The following is a 16,148-nucleotide window of genomic DNA, read 5'->3' on the forward strand; positions in this document are numbered from 1 at the left end:
AAGGGCTACCACTTCCCAGAAGAAGCTACTCCTCTCATCTTCATGAGGAGCCCGTGTTGTTTTAAATGCCCCCCTCTTCCTTGCCCAACCTGGAAGGAGGGTAGCTTTAGCAGGCTCCTTGGGATTTCTCCTGTCTAAAGAGGGAAGAATGCCAATATTTTAGGGTTTCCATTGCTATGAACAGACACAATGACCAAGGCAACTCTTATAAGGGACAACATTTAATCAGGGCTGGCTTCCAGGTTCAGAGGTTCAGTCCATTATCATCAAGGTGGCAGCATCCAGGCAGGCAAGGTGCAGGAGGAGCTGAGTTCTACATCTTCACCTGAAGGAAGCCAGGACAAGATTGACTTCCAGATAGCTAGGAGGAGGATCTCAAAGCATATCCCCACAGTGGCACACTTTCTCCAACAAGGCAACATCTACTCCAACAAGGTCACACCTCCTCATAGTGCCACTCCCTGGGCCAAGCGCATTCAGACCACCAAAGGTGACTATAGAAAAGGTATAATGGGGGCTGGGGATTTAGCTCAGTGGTAGAGCGCTTACCTAGGAAGCGCAAGGCCCTGGGTTCGGTCCCCAGCTCCGAAAAAAAGAACCAAAAAAGAAAAAAAAAAAAAGAAAAGGTATAATGGATGTAAACCTTTGCAGTAGCTTTGATGTTGGTTATAGAAACCTTCACTATGTGGACATCTGGAAAACCAGATAGACCAGTCACAATGGCAGGTCTGCAACTAGTACAGCTCATCCATGTCATAAAAGCCACCTTTTTCTTTCAGTTTTAAGATAGCCAGGACCATCCTCACAGACAGGATTGAAAGAGCAAGTGAGAAGACTAGGCTGACTCCATGACAGGCTTCAAATGGGAAAACTAGGCCTAAATCTCTGTCTCTAAGAGCTAGGCAATTCCAGGCAATTCCAGGCCTCAGAAGCTGCCCCACCACCTGGCCTGAGGCAAGGACAGTGGGTTAGCCGCAGTTTCCAGACTTCCTCAGTAACAGTCTCCAGACCTCCCAGCAAGTTTCCAGGCCACACAACTTGGTAATGGAATGTCCATAGAGATGGACCCAACAGATTAACATAGAGGTCAAGTACCCCAGAGTTCCCTCATGTGCTTTAAATCAGGCCTGCAAGCTCACTTGGTTGTCTGTCCGTCTTGGTAATGGGAGACCCTGTCATGCTGGACTTCTGCAGAGTAAAACACTCTTTGCATTTACATACTATTTGAGTCCAAGGTGTCATTCTTTAGCAAATAATGTATCCTTACATAAGGAGAGTCCTCAAACTGGATTCTGACATGTAACTGTGGTACCTTCCTCCCATTCATTCAATTCATTCATTCATTCTATTTTTGAATTCTGAGATGTTCTGGAAATAAAAATAAAAATAAAGATGAGGGCTGGAATGATGGCTCAGCGGTTAAGAGCACTGACTGCTCTTCCTGAGGTCCTGAGTTCAATTCCCAGCAACCACATGGTGGCTCACAACCATCTGTGATGGGATCTGACGCCCTCTTCTGGTGTGTCTGAAGACAGCTACAGTGTACTTATCTAATAAATAAATCTTTTAAAAATGAATAAAATAATAATTTTTTCCATCAGAGTCACTTGGGGCAGACCTTCATGGAAGGAAGAAAGAAGCTTCTTTAGGGGGAACATGAAACGCAAAATGAACAGAGAGGCATCGCCAATTATTTGCCATCAGAGAGAGCAAGTCAATGAGTGGGAAAGAGTGTCACAGCAGAATAAGGGACTGGTCTACTTCAAATTAAGTACTATGGCTATTCTCAAAGCAGATGGAGAATGTTTTCCCCAGACTTAGCATTTGTGAGTTTATAAGTGGCCAACAAAGATGTATTTACAGAACTATTGGACTTCTAAGCTTCAACTGGATTTAGGGAGAAAAAGACCCTAGGAAACCCTTGAAGGGGTTGGTCTGGCGCTGCTGTGTATTCAAATGCTAAATACTGTGTCCTGAGACCTGGTTGCCTTATGTGAACTCTCATAAACACCAAATGAAGCTATGCAAACATTGCCCCTCATGTTACCCCTGACTGCTTAATAAAGATGCCCATAGCCTTGGGCTGGGTACAAAAGAGGGGGCAGAGCAAGACTGAGGTCTGAGGAAGGGACAGAAGGAAGAGAAAGGAAGAAGGAAGTCCCCATGGGGTAGGTGGATCGTGAGCACATGGCCACAAGGGCTGGTCTGATGGAGGAGGAGTGGCCCAGGCAGAGCAGGGCATCTCGAGGATCACCACACGGAAGTAGACAAAGTAGCATAGAGGGTTAATATCTGCTTATTATAAATCTAAAGGCTCCTGTGTCCTTTATCAGGGAGTAATATCTAAAGTGGGGTAGAAGCCCCTAGTTGATATTTAAAGACAACGGGGGGTATAGCAACCCCCTGCACAATTTTAACTACAACAAACCCTAGTTATACTTCTGAGTGTCCTAGTTCACTTTTATTGTCAATCAAAACATACTTTGGAAAAGAATTGCCCAGATTGGGTTGGCCTGTGGTCATGTGTATAATAGATTGTCTCTCTTGATGGTTGAGGTAGGAGATCCTAGCCCACTGTGGATGGGAATATCCCTGGGCAGGCAGGTCTGGGCTGTGTATGAAAAAACGAGAGAACTTTGTGGGCCTGAACAGAAAGCAAGCCAGGAAACTCTTCTTTATGTGCTTGAGTTCCTGAATGAGTTCTGCACTGACTTCCCTCACCAACTGACAGTTAACTAGAAGCATAGGATGAAAGAAACCTTTCCTCCATAAGGTGCTTTTGGTATTCGTGTTTATCACTGCACAGAAAGGAAATGAGAATACCGAATTCTTCACTTCCTATGCGAGGAAATGAAGGCTTAGAAAAGCAGAGAGACTTAACTGGGGTCATGTGGTACAGTACTGGTTAATCTTGCCTTACTATGACAAAATACCAGACACAAACAACTTAGGAGAGACATGACTTGTTTTGCCTCGAGGTTTCAGTCTGTGCTTGCGCGGTTCCATGTACCTGGATACGTGGTAGCAGCAGAAGCCTGAGGCACAGGATCGCTGTCCTCTTAATGGCTGACCAGGAAGCACAAGGAGCAGGACATGGCCAAGGATAATTTGTCCCCAAAGACCTGTGACATACATCCCAGTGACACACTTCCTCTAACTGCTCCTTGCCTTCCTAGTTTCCAGAATCTCCTCAGAACAGCACCACCAGCCTGAGTTATTAACAGCTTGAAATTCTCCTTTCATTCTACTCTACCTACCTCACTTTTCCTCAAGACAAAGTGTGACCCATTTATCTACTCTTATGGCCTTGACCCATCATTGTGGTCTAGATGTTAGGAGTTATCTGTTGATAGACCAGCACTGAACCACATGCCTGCCCTGCTGAAAATGGTGGCAGAGGATTGGAGTCAGCGTGTGGGACAATTGTTCATCCCAAGCATTCAAGGAAAATGACCCAGAGTCATCATGACCAAATTAACTAATCTTTTTTTTTTTATCTGTACATAGGCATTCTCCTGGGACAAGAGACCGACACTGGATGTGAGAAAGATAAGGTTTTTATAGCCCAGGGAGGGGAAGCTTCCAAACAAGAGGGGTTTGGCAGGCAAAGTGGGTGAGTTACGGGAGAGCGCAAGAGCAAACGTGTGTTAGTCCTAGTGATCGCCTGAAACAAAGACAAGATTGTAAGGTGGTCATAACAACTGTTGGCTTACAGGTGATGCCACGAAGCTCCTTCCAGGGACCTAGCAACAGCTTATGTCATCATCTGCCACTGCCTCCAGATGTACTGGACAGGCTGCTTACGAACGGACAGCCTGCCCCTCCAGCTGGCTCTGTTCCCAGTTTTCCCAGCTGGTCTCTCCCTCTCCCTTTTCTGTCCTTCTCTGTCTCACCCCTTCTCTGCCCTCATGGCTCTGCACCTGTCTGTCTGTCTACCTGTCTGTCTGTCTGTATACATGTCCACTTGTCTGACTCTACCCCTTCTCCAGGTCCTCACTCCTCTCCCTTTCCCCAGCAGGACCCCTTTATACCAGATCTGTTGCATGGCATAATTACTCAGGGGTACACCTTGCATGGGTACCCCTCACCGTATTATATTTCATAACAACAATAAGTAGTCATAGAAAGCTTTTGAGACAAAGCTAGGTTTGCAAGATGGTTATACTAAGTCTTTGAAACAAAGGCATGGCTGCCGTTTCCTGAGACAGGCGGTACAGAACTATTTGTAGTTAAGGTTACAGGTAGGGCATAGCCCAATCCTTGAGAAACAGAAGTTTAGTCACAAACAGGAATGAGCCTGGTTTGTGTTTGTGATAAGATGGCTTTCAGATGGAGGCAGGCTGGTTCACCCCAATTCCTCAAGGTAAGTCAGAGGTGAGGTAGGGAGGAGTATTTACAGCCCGAATATAAGAGATCTATACAGCCTGCATTGACAATTGCTTCAAAAATCCTGTCTACTCTTGAGTGCACGTTGGTATTGCATAAATATAATGCATTTTGTTTTGTATCCTTCTAATGTGGAGAGGGTTGCCTTTTGACAATTGGAGTATAAATTATCTAAATTATCTATACCTATGAGAAGAAGAGGAAGAAGATGAAAGAGAGGGCACCAGGAGGTCCTGTGACAGGTACCTGTAGTCACATGTGTGCAGGGAAGGCTGGAACAGGAGATCTCTTGAGTCAACACCAGCCTGGCAAGTTGGGAAAGTGGGATAATGTTGTTTCAGGGAGAGAAAAAGTATCTTGTGCCACACTGCCAACCTAATGTTTTAAAAGGAAGTGGTATTTTTATTGATCTTTTTGACATAAAGTACTTTTATTTGCAGACCTGTATTTTTACAAAAGAAGATGCCAAGTTTTGCGGAGGCATCTACATCCCAATCAAGTCTGGCTGTGTTTTAAAAAAGAAAAATCACAGAGAACGTTCTCAATACAGAAACCCCATATTCTCCTTGAATCTCAGTTTTTATGGCATGTTTGACTAAAACGGAAAATATTGTTTGGCTTGTTTGTTTTGTTGTTTGTATTTTTCAAAACAGGGCTTCTGTGTGTGTCCCTGGCTGTTCTGGAACTCGCTCTGCAGACCAGGCTGGCCTTGAACTCACAGAGATCCTCTGACTCCTAAGTACTGGGGTTGAGGGCATGTGCTTTCACCACCTGGCTTGGAAAATAATATTTTAAAAAGCCAACAAACAAAAAAGCTTAACTAACTAACTAACTAAAAAGTAGAAAAAAATGGCCCCAAACAATAAACAACAAAACCCGGTGTTGTGGCATACACTCAGGAAGCATAGGCATGCAGGTATCTTCAACTTGGAGGCTAGCCTGATCTAACACACAGAGCTTCAGTATAGCCCGGGCTATGTAGTGAGACCTTGTCTTGACAACTAAACAAGAAAGCAAGCAAACAAAACTCAAACAAGGGGTTGGGGATTTAGCTCAGTGGTAGAGCGCTTGCCTAGGAAGCGCAAGGCCCTGGGTTCGGTCCCCAGCTCCGAAAAAAAAAAAGAACCAAAAAAAAAAAAAAAAAAAAAAAAAAAAACTCAAACAAACAAATAAACAAAAAAACCCAAAAAATCCACCCTGTACAGCAACAATCAAACCAAAACCAAAACCAAACCAAACCAAACCAAACAAACGGGACTACACCAAACCAAACTGAACAAAATAGTTATTCATCAATATTACCACAAAATGGTGCCTCTGGCAAAAGCCCCCTAATTTACCACATACCTGATTCATAAAATAAAGAAACAAAATTCTTTATTTCTAGCTTTTTAGGGTTTTAAAACAAGACTACAAAGCATAGCCTATTAGTGGAGGCTCTCAAGTCTTGGAAGAAACTTACAGTATAAAACATAAAGAAGAGAGACCCAGTCACAAGATGGAGGAGAAACTCACCAGCCAAGGTCAGGAGTGCCAGTAGCTGCAGAGCAGTCTTTCTTAGGATTACAGAAAAGCTAAAGCAACAGCCAAAAGAAAAGTCAGGTTTGTTTGTCCGAGGTCTGCACATGAAGCGCTGACTCTATGGTCTTCCCACTGAGTTTGCTTTTGAGGATGTCCTGCCTTGAAGACGTCTTTTGCTTCTGTAAAATACGGACCTAAATAGACATTTTCATCATAAAATTGGGCTGTTGAGGACGTTACTTTTCTTGTCACTTGCAATCTCCTTACGGGCTGTGAAATATAATCTTCTATAAAAAGGGAATGTGTTAAATCATCCTGATTTCGCTTTCAACAAAAATTACAGTTCACTTGTAATTCGAGTGACTCAGTCGGAGTGACATTCTATCTCTGAATCGAACGTGTTTAAACATATTTTCCTCCTTCTCCCCTTATATAGAGCTAAATCTCACTCATCTGTGGCAGGTCCCTCAGGAAATTCCCTTTCCCAAAGTTAGGCATTTAGACAAAAGCCAACATTCCCTCCTTGAAGAAAGTTTCTACTTGCTAAAAGGGGCCATTCTCCTCATCTCCTGCAGACCAGACTTGTGCTGTTTGCTCCTCAGGGGCAGTGCTAGTCTCTAGGCTCCCTCAGTCTCTACTCTCAATCCCCTTCCCTAGCTCACAGCTGTCTTCCTCCCAAGTAGCCATTCCCATAAAATCCAGATCCCACCCCCAGCCCTGCTTCTCTCCACTGTCTCGGAGACAGCCTTGGCAGTTTGCAATAAACTTTCCTGTTTTCACCCAGGAGCAGCTATTTTGGTTTCTTTACTGTACCCATTTTTTTTCAATCAATCTAGAAAACACTGAAGAGGCAGCCACATACAAAGAGAGAGTATGTGTATGGAGAGAGAGAGAGAGAGAGAGAGAGAGAGAGAGAGAGAGAGAAAAGAGGAAGAAGAAGAGGAAGAGGAGGAGGAGGAGGAAGAGGAGGAAAGAAGAGTGGGAAGACCAAAATATGTGGATTATATAAGAAAGAGCCCCCCCCCCGGGGGGGGAAGGGCAAGAAAGTTCAGGGTTGGGGATGGGGTAGGCCAGGTAGAGACCAAGGGATTCTGGGAGAACCTGGAAGCCAGGTCTGTTTTGTTTTGTAAAATAACCTCAGCCCCCTATCCTGGATGTGAAACCCAACATTAAAGACAAAAATAAGAAGAATATGTTAAAATGCAAATCTTTGCGTGTTTACTTCTTGATTTTTGTATACACTGCCAAAGGCCAATTAGAGTAGACCCTTTCAATGGTCCTGATGCCCACTGACAAATGAGTTTCCAGCCAGACCGAATGCTGTCCTTTAGAGAAATAGGCCCATAGCACCTAATCCCCTACAGCCGTGTGCATTTCTGTCTGCTGAGTTGAGTTTCACACGATCCAGCATTTTGATTATATTTTTTAACTTTCGGTGGACACCATGCTTTCTCTAAGACTAGTTTAATTTTTCAGATTATAAAAATACATTTACATTGGAGTGTGGTAAAAATGTATGGGAGAAAGCAATGTTCCAAAATACCAAACAAAACATTGCCACTCAGAGATAACACTTGCACCTTTGAAGGCCTTTCAAGTAACAGACTACATTTTTTTAAAAAAAAAAATTTATTTATTTCATGTATGTGGGTACACTTGTGAGGTCCGAGTTGAACCTCTTCCAGGATCTCTTGAATGAGACTCACAGAGATGATGATTGATGCAAAAGCAAGAGTAGTTTAATCATTCCAACATGTCGGGGTCATCCCACTTAAGGGGGAGATGACCTTGAGCAGATTCTAACAGGGAGTTATATACCTGCAAACAATTGGGGCAAAATTTAAACAATGGTAACTAGGCAGGGTACTATTGATGGGGCGAAGTGTCCTTCAAACTGACTCGTGGTCAGTGAACCATTCTGGACTTTCAGGGGGCGGGGGTGATGATTGGAAGTCAGGAACTAAACTAGCCCTACCCTCCCTGGAAGGGAGGAGTCTTTGTTTTTGGAGGTTTGTGGTGGAATTTTCCACTGGCCTTAGATTGACCCCAACTCTGGCTCTTTTACACTGTCGCTGACTTCATGCACACCAGAAGAGGGCATCAGATCCCATTACAGATGGTTGTGGGCCACCATGTGGGTGCTGGGACTTGAACTCAGGACCTCTGGAAGAGCAGTCAGTGCTCTTAACCACTGAGCCATCTCTCCATCCCAACAGACTGCATTTTAAGGAAGACTGATGAAGAGAGATGCTTCCTTTCTGTGGACAGGGTTTTTCAGGTGGCACAGGTTTGCACCCGTTTGCCAAGGATACTTCTGGTGCTTATTCTAGAGAATTGATACTAAAGACCAGGACCATGGTTCTGGATATGGATGAGTCAATGGCTTCTGAAGAAGGGAGACAGATTTATGCTCCACTTCCTATATCTGTGTAGAGAAAACCTGAAAAGATTCATGGTAATGAACAAAAATGGGAGGAAGCCTCCCCTGCACCTGAAAAGGGCATCAGGGGACAATGCAAATGACTTTCCTTCTCAAAGTCTGTACAAACTGTCCTCTGCAGCTGCCAAGCAGACTCAACATGGGGTGGAGCCTCCTTCTGCAGAAAGCTGAGGATGGAAACTGAATTTAAAAAGAGATAAAAACAGAAAGGACATGACTGCTCCTGTAAGGGCCCATGATTCGCCACTGAAGACTGACACCCCAGACTCGGATAGTATGTAAACGCAAAGAGGGTTTTATTCTGCAGAAGTCCAGCACGCTGGGGCCTCCCATTACCAAGACAGAGAGATCACCAAGTGAGCTCACAGGCCTGATTTAAAGCACATTAGGGGATTCCTGGATGGATGACCTTTACCTTATCCCCTCTCTAGGGACATTCCATTACCAGAGTATGGGGACTGGAAACTGTCGCTGAGGAAGTCTGCAAACTGCTGCTGACCCATTGTCCTTGCCTCAGGCTAGACAGAGAGGCAGCTTCTGATGCATGGACTTGCCCAGTGCTAAACTGCAGACTGAACCCTGTCATGGAGTCAGCCCAGCTAGCCTTCACATTTCCCCCTTCAGTTTTGGGCCATCTTGAGTCCTTGAGATGTTTCTATGGGCTGGTGGTGTTGTTTGAGAATAAATCCGTTCCTTGACAACTCTAACTAAAGCATTGATTATGTGGGGACCAAAAGTTGAAGCTAGCATCAGTAGGCGCTGTCTTGTAGTCTCTTCCTGACTAAGGCCATGGATTCTTTGGCCCCTGAGTGGTCAACATAGAAACAACATGCTGCATAGAGTCCTCCCTGTGGAAGAACAGCGAGTCTTCTATTCTGTAGGACTACTTCTGCCAGGGAGGATAGGGAATCCTGCAGGGTCAGGATGGACTTTTCCATCTCCTATATATCTGTACCTGTCGCTATCCATAGGGCCTTTCGATTTTTATTTTGGAGTATTAGGGCTGAGGCCCTTGCACTAGCAGCCCCAGCCAGCCCTATGCCAAGGAGAGAACCTAGAAACACAGCAGAAATAGTCACTTTTAACTCGATTGTTTGGAGGTGCCAGTTGGTTGAAGACATCCTCCCCTGAATAATAAGTCACTTTGGGTACAAGCTGTATTAGAGCTTAGAGATCCTCAGTTCTATTTACAACCAGGTCATAATGCATGGAGTAAGCCCTGAGGTACAAGCTCACCAAGCATTCTCTGGTGGCAGCATGTATCCTGCAACAGTGGGGGTTACAGTGCAATTCCAGAGGTGGGAAGAGGCCGGGGGTATCTTATTTCCATTGCAGGGTCACTGTCAGACAACCAAGAGTTCGGTGTTAAGTTCGGGGAGAGAGGAGTTAAGTACCAGCAATCCAATTAGCCTTCTTGCCACCCACTGTGAACTTGCTGTATCGCCCCCTGCTGGTACCCAAGTGCAAGAAGGGCGCTACTGGCTGGTCTCAAAAAGCTCAAAGCGTAAACAGCAAGCAGCAAGCGAGCAGGATCAGGAGCACTGGAGTCACAGTTTCAGCAGATCGACAGGGTGTGGGGTGACCTTCTATCATTCTTGTGGCTATTCGCCTGGAAGTTTCCTCGGATGGAACCTTGACTGCTGGATCGTCTCTCTTCTGGCAGGCTTAAGGTGGGAGTGGCATGTCCATATCCTGATCCCGTCTGTCATAGGCGTTGTCAGGATCATGGTGTGAGGTCCTTTCCAGCGATGTCTTAGAGTTTTGTGGTTATGTCTCTTAGTCTAGACTTCTTCACCTGGTTCAAATCAGTGGGGGTTAAGGGGAGGAGCAAACTCATACACCTGGGGGATGGCAGGCCTCTATTGCTTCTGAACCCTATGGAGGGCTTCCAAGGATTTTAAAAACTTACGTTAGTCATACGTTTAGGATAGGGGGTAGGGTATATAACAGGACTAATGGATGCTGAGAACCTGGAGGGTCAGGTCTGCTTTTTTTTTTTTTTTTTTTTTTTTTTCAAAAGATTTATTTATTTATTTATTTTATTTTATGTATGTGAGTACACTGTAGCTGTCTTCAGACACACCAGAAGAGGGCATCAGGTCCCATTACAGATGGTTGTGAGCCACCATGTGGTTGCTGGGAATTGAACTCAGGACCTCTGGAAGAGCAGTCAGTGCCCTTAACCACTGAGCCATCTCTCCAGCCCAGGTCTGCTTTTTGATATATTAAATAGGCACGCCAGTCAGCTGTTTGTCCTGGGCTTGAGATCTAACAGAAATCTATCTGCTGAAAAATTTCATATGATAGTTATCTAAAGTACTGATTTGAAAATAAGTTAAAAAGATAATTTTAGCAAGAGTAGAGATGCCTTAGTACATTACCCAAAGCCCAGGAAGTCTCTGTGAGTTGCTAAGAAGAATAGACTGTATGCCATTGGAATCTCATGTTTATTCCTCTATGTAAATGGGATTATAAATTATAGCTGGTCTGCATAAAACACACAGCCAGGTATTTTATTTTCAAGCTGGAAGCCTGGATTGGGTAGGTGTTGGAGTTATTCTCACTGACATCCCAGCCGTAAGTCCCTTGTTATTTACTGTTTCTCCTGGCCACATACTCACGGTCCATCTCCTCTCATGGCTGCTTCCTCTTCTCCCACGGCCTTTCTCCTCCTCTCTGTCCCTGTAACTGTAAGAAGGGTAACTGAAAACCTGCCTACCTCTGTCGACTGCCCAATCACAGGCTTTCTCTCCTTTTATTGACCAATTAACTTGGGGAGCAAGGCTGCATAGCATCACTTGGTGTACATGACGATTTTCTCACCAGGGGCCAGATCTCCGGCCAGTACTTAGCATTTGAATACAGAGCAGCACCAGACCTACTCCAGCACCTCTCAGAGCAAATTGCCAATTGCTTACATTGTCATGGATCAACAGTAAGAACAAATCCAGGTAATTTATTCAGCGGCTCCTTTTTTTGTTAGGAAAAAAATACACTGCAGACAATCTTACACGTTAATGTCTTTGCTGTTCAGAAGCCCATTTTGGTGTTGTACTCCAACACTACTGAGGGAGTAAGAAAAATTGAACATTAAGATAAGGAAGAAGTCTTATAGATAGCACTCTACAAAGAGGCCCAATCTGGTTCAACTGTAGATGAAGACGCTTGGCCTTTTCTTAAATATGTAGTCTCTAAGACATTATCAAAGACTCCTAAACACGTCTCCCTGTAGACTGCTAGTAAAGCACAGTCCTTTATTCTCCTTGACTTGAAGAAACTAAGAAGACTCTGGGAAGTTGGGTTAAAATTCCCACAGCACCAGAGGAGAGGAAAAGGACCCCAAGGCCCTTTGTAGTGACAGAAGGAGGGCATTGGATCACAGCGCGAGATGACATCTCTGGTAATTGGCACTGGAGGATCATTCCTCTGTCAGGTGAACGTGACTCTCAGGATGTGTGGCATGAGGCATGCAGTTTGTTTGGAAAAGACCTTTGAGAATGACATCATGAAGAGGCGTGGTCATTCAATTAACTAAATGCTTCCTGGTGTCGGGAGAATGGTAAGGAAGACAATACTCACACAATAGCTAAGAATGAAGGGTCTTCTCCTAAGAACTTACCTTATACATTTGTGCAAACGGGTGTATATCCATTTCACTGTGGTATCAGTCAGACTGGAACACAAACACCCTCTCAACACACGGTAGGTTATAGACAGTGTGCTGTATACCCTTGTGGGTAACATAGGTCCCAGCTTTTAAAACATGAGGCCGCTCTTCACGGACTCTATGGAAAGCTGACAGAGAAAAAGGCAAAGTTAATACATGTAGATTGTTCTCATTCACGACAGCAGTGGTTTGTCTCCCCTGTCCTTCCAGTCTGTCTGTTTCCCTCCATCCAAGGCCACTAGTGCACTAACTACTCTTATATTACAGTTTACTAGGAGTTAGGTGCACTGGGGCCCACCAGCGTAACTGTTAGGAGCTTTCTGGAAATAAAGGTAGAGGAACAGGTCTCAATGGAAGTAGTAGAGAACAGGTAGGAAGGAAAACTGAGATTTTTACTCCAGGATCTGAGTAAATATGTATGTTCCTACGTCCGTCCATCCATCCATCCATCCATCCATCCATCCATCCATCCATCCATCCACTCACTATACACTCACATACACTCATTTACTCATTCATACTTCCAATTATTCCCTTCATATCTTATTCATTCACTATTTACTTGCTCATGCATTCATTCATTCATTCATTCATTCATTCATTCATTCATCCACGTATACATATCCATTCATCCACTCACTTACTCATTCATTACTTTAGCTAGAAGAAGTCTTTCTTCTAGAACCCGGATGATACTTCTTATAGAGTGGTTGAGGTTGATAAGGAGAGACTGCCTGTGAGAACGGACTCCAAGCTGAGTAAGTGAGCTGGAGTAACGACCCAACATTTCATGCAGCTAGCTTAATCTCTTTGATCTTCATTTCAAAATGTAGATTTTTAGAAACTTCTAGTGTGTTTCTGGGAGGAGAAAATTAAAATTTCTACCATATTGTATTTCATAAGAAAAATGTGTGTCTGGGGGCTAGAGAGATGACTCAATGGTTAAGAGCACTGACTGCTCTACCAGAGGTCCTGAGTTCAAATCCCAGCAACCACATGGTGGCTCACAACCATCTGAAATGAGATCTGATGCCCTCTTCTGGTGTGTCTGAAGACAGCTACAGTGTACTTAAATATAATAAATAAATCTTAAAAAAAAAAAATCCCAGTGTGGGCCTTCTTCCCTGCCTTAGACCATTTAGTTCCCAGATGAAACACACACACAGACACACAGACACACAGACACACAGACACACACACACACACACACACACACACACATGGCCTTTATAAAAAAAGAAAAAGAAAAAGAAAAATGTGTGCCACAGTCATTTGTAAGGATTTGGACATGTGGGAAGATTTCAACATGCTCCTGTAATTACTGGGTACTATAGTGGTGTGTGTTTGTGTGTGTGTGTGTGTGTGTGTGTGTGTGTGTGTGTGTCTTACAGAGAGAGAGAGAGAGAGAGAGAGAGAGAGAGAGTTTTTAAATGTATTATTTATCAGTTGGAAATTTCATACATCTCCACAATATATTTTGATTATTTCTGCCCTGCACTCTGTCCTCCAACTCCTCCCAGACTGCTCCAATTTCTCCTCAATTTCATGTTTTCTTTTGAACTCACTGACTTCGAGTAGTGCTGCTTATGTGTACATGGGTACAGCACCACCCTCTGGAACATGGGCAGCCTTCCAGGGGCTGCATCCCTGAAGAAACTGACTCTCTACCCCAGCAGCCATTGACGGTCAGAGCCCCCTCAGGAGGAGGAAGGCGGTACAATGCTCTAAGATCTTAACAATACCTGGGAAAGGATGGGCTGGAAGGAGAGGTTCTGGGAATAGAGCAAAGCCCCCTCTTAGATAATTTATTTCATGTTCATTGGTGTCTTGCCCATACGTATGTCTGTGTGAGGATGTCAGAAGCCTTGGAACTGGAGTTACAGACAGGTGTTGGTTGCCATGTGGGTGCTGGGAGTTGGACCCCGGTCCTCTGGAAGAGCAGCCAGTGCTCTTAGCCAGTGAGCCATCTTTCCAATCCTGCACAGCCCTTAAACTCCCAGCAAGACTTAAAACTGCAAATGTTGGCTGCAAATAGGAAGCTCCTCCCTACAGAAGTGGGTTTTGAGCTAAAATCTAGGGTCTTCTTTCTCCAAGAGACACATCCTCGAGTCTAGAGTTTAGACAATGTAACCCAGCCTGACTATTCTAGCAGGATCTGGTCCCTGGACATCTGGTGCATCCCAATAAGAAAATGGCTCAGTTGGCAGTCATACTGATGCGGTGGAAGTGGGGAGACACCTGGCTTAAGGCTCCGGGTCATTCCTGTTTAAACTGACTCCTCATGGCAAAGCAGAGCAGTGTTGGCTTACATTTTTCAAAACCCACTTTTAATATGGGTTCTCTTTTTTTTTTTTTTTAAGATTTATTTATTTCATGTATGTGAGTACACTGTCGCTGTCTTCAGACACACCAGAAGAGGGCATCGGATCACATTACAGATGGTTGTGAGCCACCATGTGGTTGCTGGGAATTGAACTCAGGACCTCTGGAAGAGCAGTCAGTGCTCTTAACCGCTGAGCCATCTCTCCAGCCCCTAATATGGGTTCTTAAATGCTTCAACTTCCCTTCCAGCCCACCAACCACCAGAGGTAGCAAAAAAGAAAGGTTATTAGGATGCAGGGGAAATGGGCCTGTTTAGAAATTGTTCTTTGGGGCAAATCCCATCTGCACTGTCAGGAAATCAGCAGTTCAGTTCACAGGATTCGGCAACAGCAGCTTGATCCGCTTGAAAACACTTCATGACTATACCAGCAGTCCAGTTCAGTCCTGTCAGGATAGCAAACGTGAATCAGTAACCGTGGCACGACCTAGCAGAGACAGCCAGGCCTCAGCTGAACTGGCCTGAGTCAGCAGGATTGATTAGGACCAACAGGGACATCAGAAGAAGTTCTTCCCTGTGCCTCTCTTAATAAAGTGGAGATCAGGGAAGACAAAGACTAAGAAGTGTTACAAAGTTAGCTATGCAAACCCTGCCTCTATCATTGTTGGGTCCCGTTGATACTTTTTCCAAACAACACGCCCCCACCCCAGTCGTGTCCCCCCCCCCCCCCCCCCCCCCCCGTGGGTCTTGCCTCACCACTGAGTGTGTCTTATCCATGTGAGTCTGTATCAGCTGACATTGCTCTGCCAATTGGCCCAGGTCTGAGGAAGAAGTTACCAGAGCACCACCAAAAGTTTCTTTCTGTGGAATCATGACAGACGGAGCTCAGCAATGAGGTGTAAGGTGAACCAATTCATGCTTGCTTTTAGGGAAGAATTCTTCATCACTTGTCCTTTTGCATGCTTGCTAAACATCCTTTCACCTGTGTCTGCTTCAATGAAACGCTCCTTCACGTATCTACAACAGCAAAACACCACCTAACACAAGTGCCTTTCCAAAGAAACTTAAGTTTCCACTTGAGAGCAGGCGGCCTCTGCCTCAGTGGCATGCCTTGCTCTGAACAGAACTCTGTAAATACAGACTGTTGGTGGCTGAGTAAATAAAGCTAAGTGTGATTCCGTCTTCCATAAAGCGCATGTCTGACTGACTGCTTTAGAGGAATGTAATAAAAATATAAAAGTACTGGGCTTTAGAAGCCTCCCACTAGGAAGCTGATGCATGCCTACTACAAATTAGTATTTACAATATATAAATAGCAATTAAGTATTGAATTTGAGTTGTGTAAATTTGGGAAGTCTTGTACGAGTTGTGTGAATTGGATTTTTTTTCACACGATGAATGTGATTTGCATGTGATGAGAATTTTTCAGAGCCCATACGATTTTGAGAGTGGCGGAGCTCATACCCTGGCACACTTGTCTATAGGGTAAGAAAAGACGGTGGAAATTCTGACAGATTTTCTATAATTAAGTCAATTGTAGCTAGTTTTGCTCTAGACTATCCCACAAACCTGAGTTCATGATATTATATCCTTAGGCTTAAAAACAAAACAAAACATCTCTGTCAATAGTGCTTGTACTCAACACAGTTCAAGGGTTAGGTTGGTCAAATAAAAGGAAGCCTGAATAGTCTGGGCCTAGAAATAATTGAAACAGTAAGCTGGGCTCCTTTTTAACAAGTTAGAGCGTCACAAAACAAAAATCGTTCTGTAACAAGGGAAAGTCAATGTCATGTGTTTTAGTGAAGCTTAATAAG

At 44.3% G+C, this 16,148-nt stretch overlaps 1 long non-coding RNA gene across 2 annotated transcripts; it reads right to left on the reverse strand.

Moving 5' to 3' along the window:
• Nucleotides 1-7,525: 7,525 nt before the first annotated feature.
• Nucleotides 7,526-14,780, reverse strand: LOC102554553 (uncharacterized). Of its 2 annotated transcripts, XR_015644059.1 has the most exons (4): nucleotides 13,757-14,780; nucleotides 11,967-12,142; nucleotides 10,969-11,035; nucleotides 7,526-10,142 (listed from the first exon to the last, which is right to left on the reverse strand). It is a non-coding gene; the product is annotated as an uncharacterized LOC102554553 (long non-coding RNA). The 2 variants fall into 2 exon arrangements; XR_015644058.1 differs by lacking the exon at nucleotides 13,757-14,780 and having other exon boundaries at nucleotides 7,528-10,142; nucleotides 11,967-12,722.
• Nucleotides 14,781-16,148: the final 1,368 nt, after the last annotated feature.

Source organism: Rattus norvegicus, chromosome 19 (assembly GCF_021556685.1).
Source record: "Rattus norvegicus strain SHRSP/BbbUtx chromosome 19, alternate assembly SHRSP_T2T, whole genome shotgun sequence".
Lineage (NCBI taxonomy): Eukaryota > Metazoa > Chordata > Mammalia > Rodentia > Muridae > Rattus > Rattus norvegicus.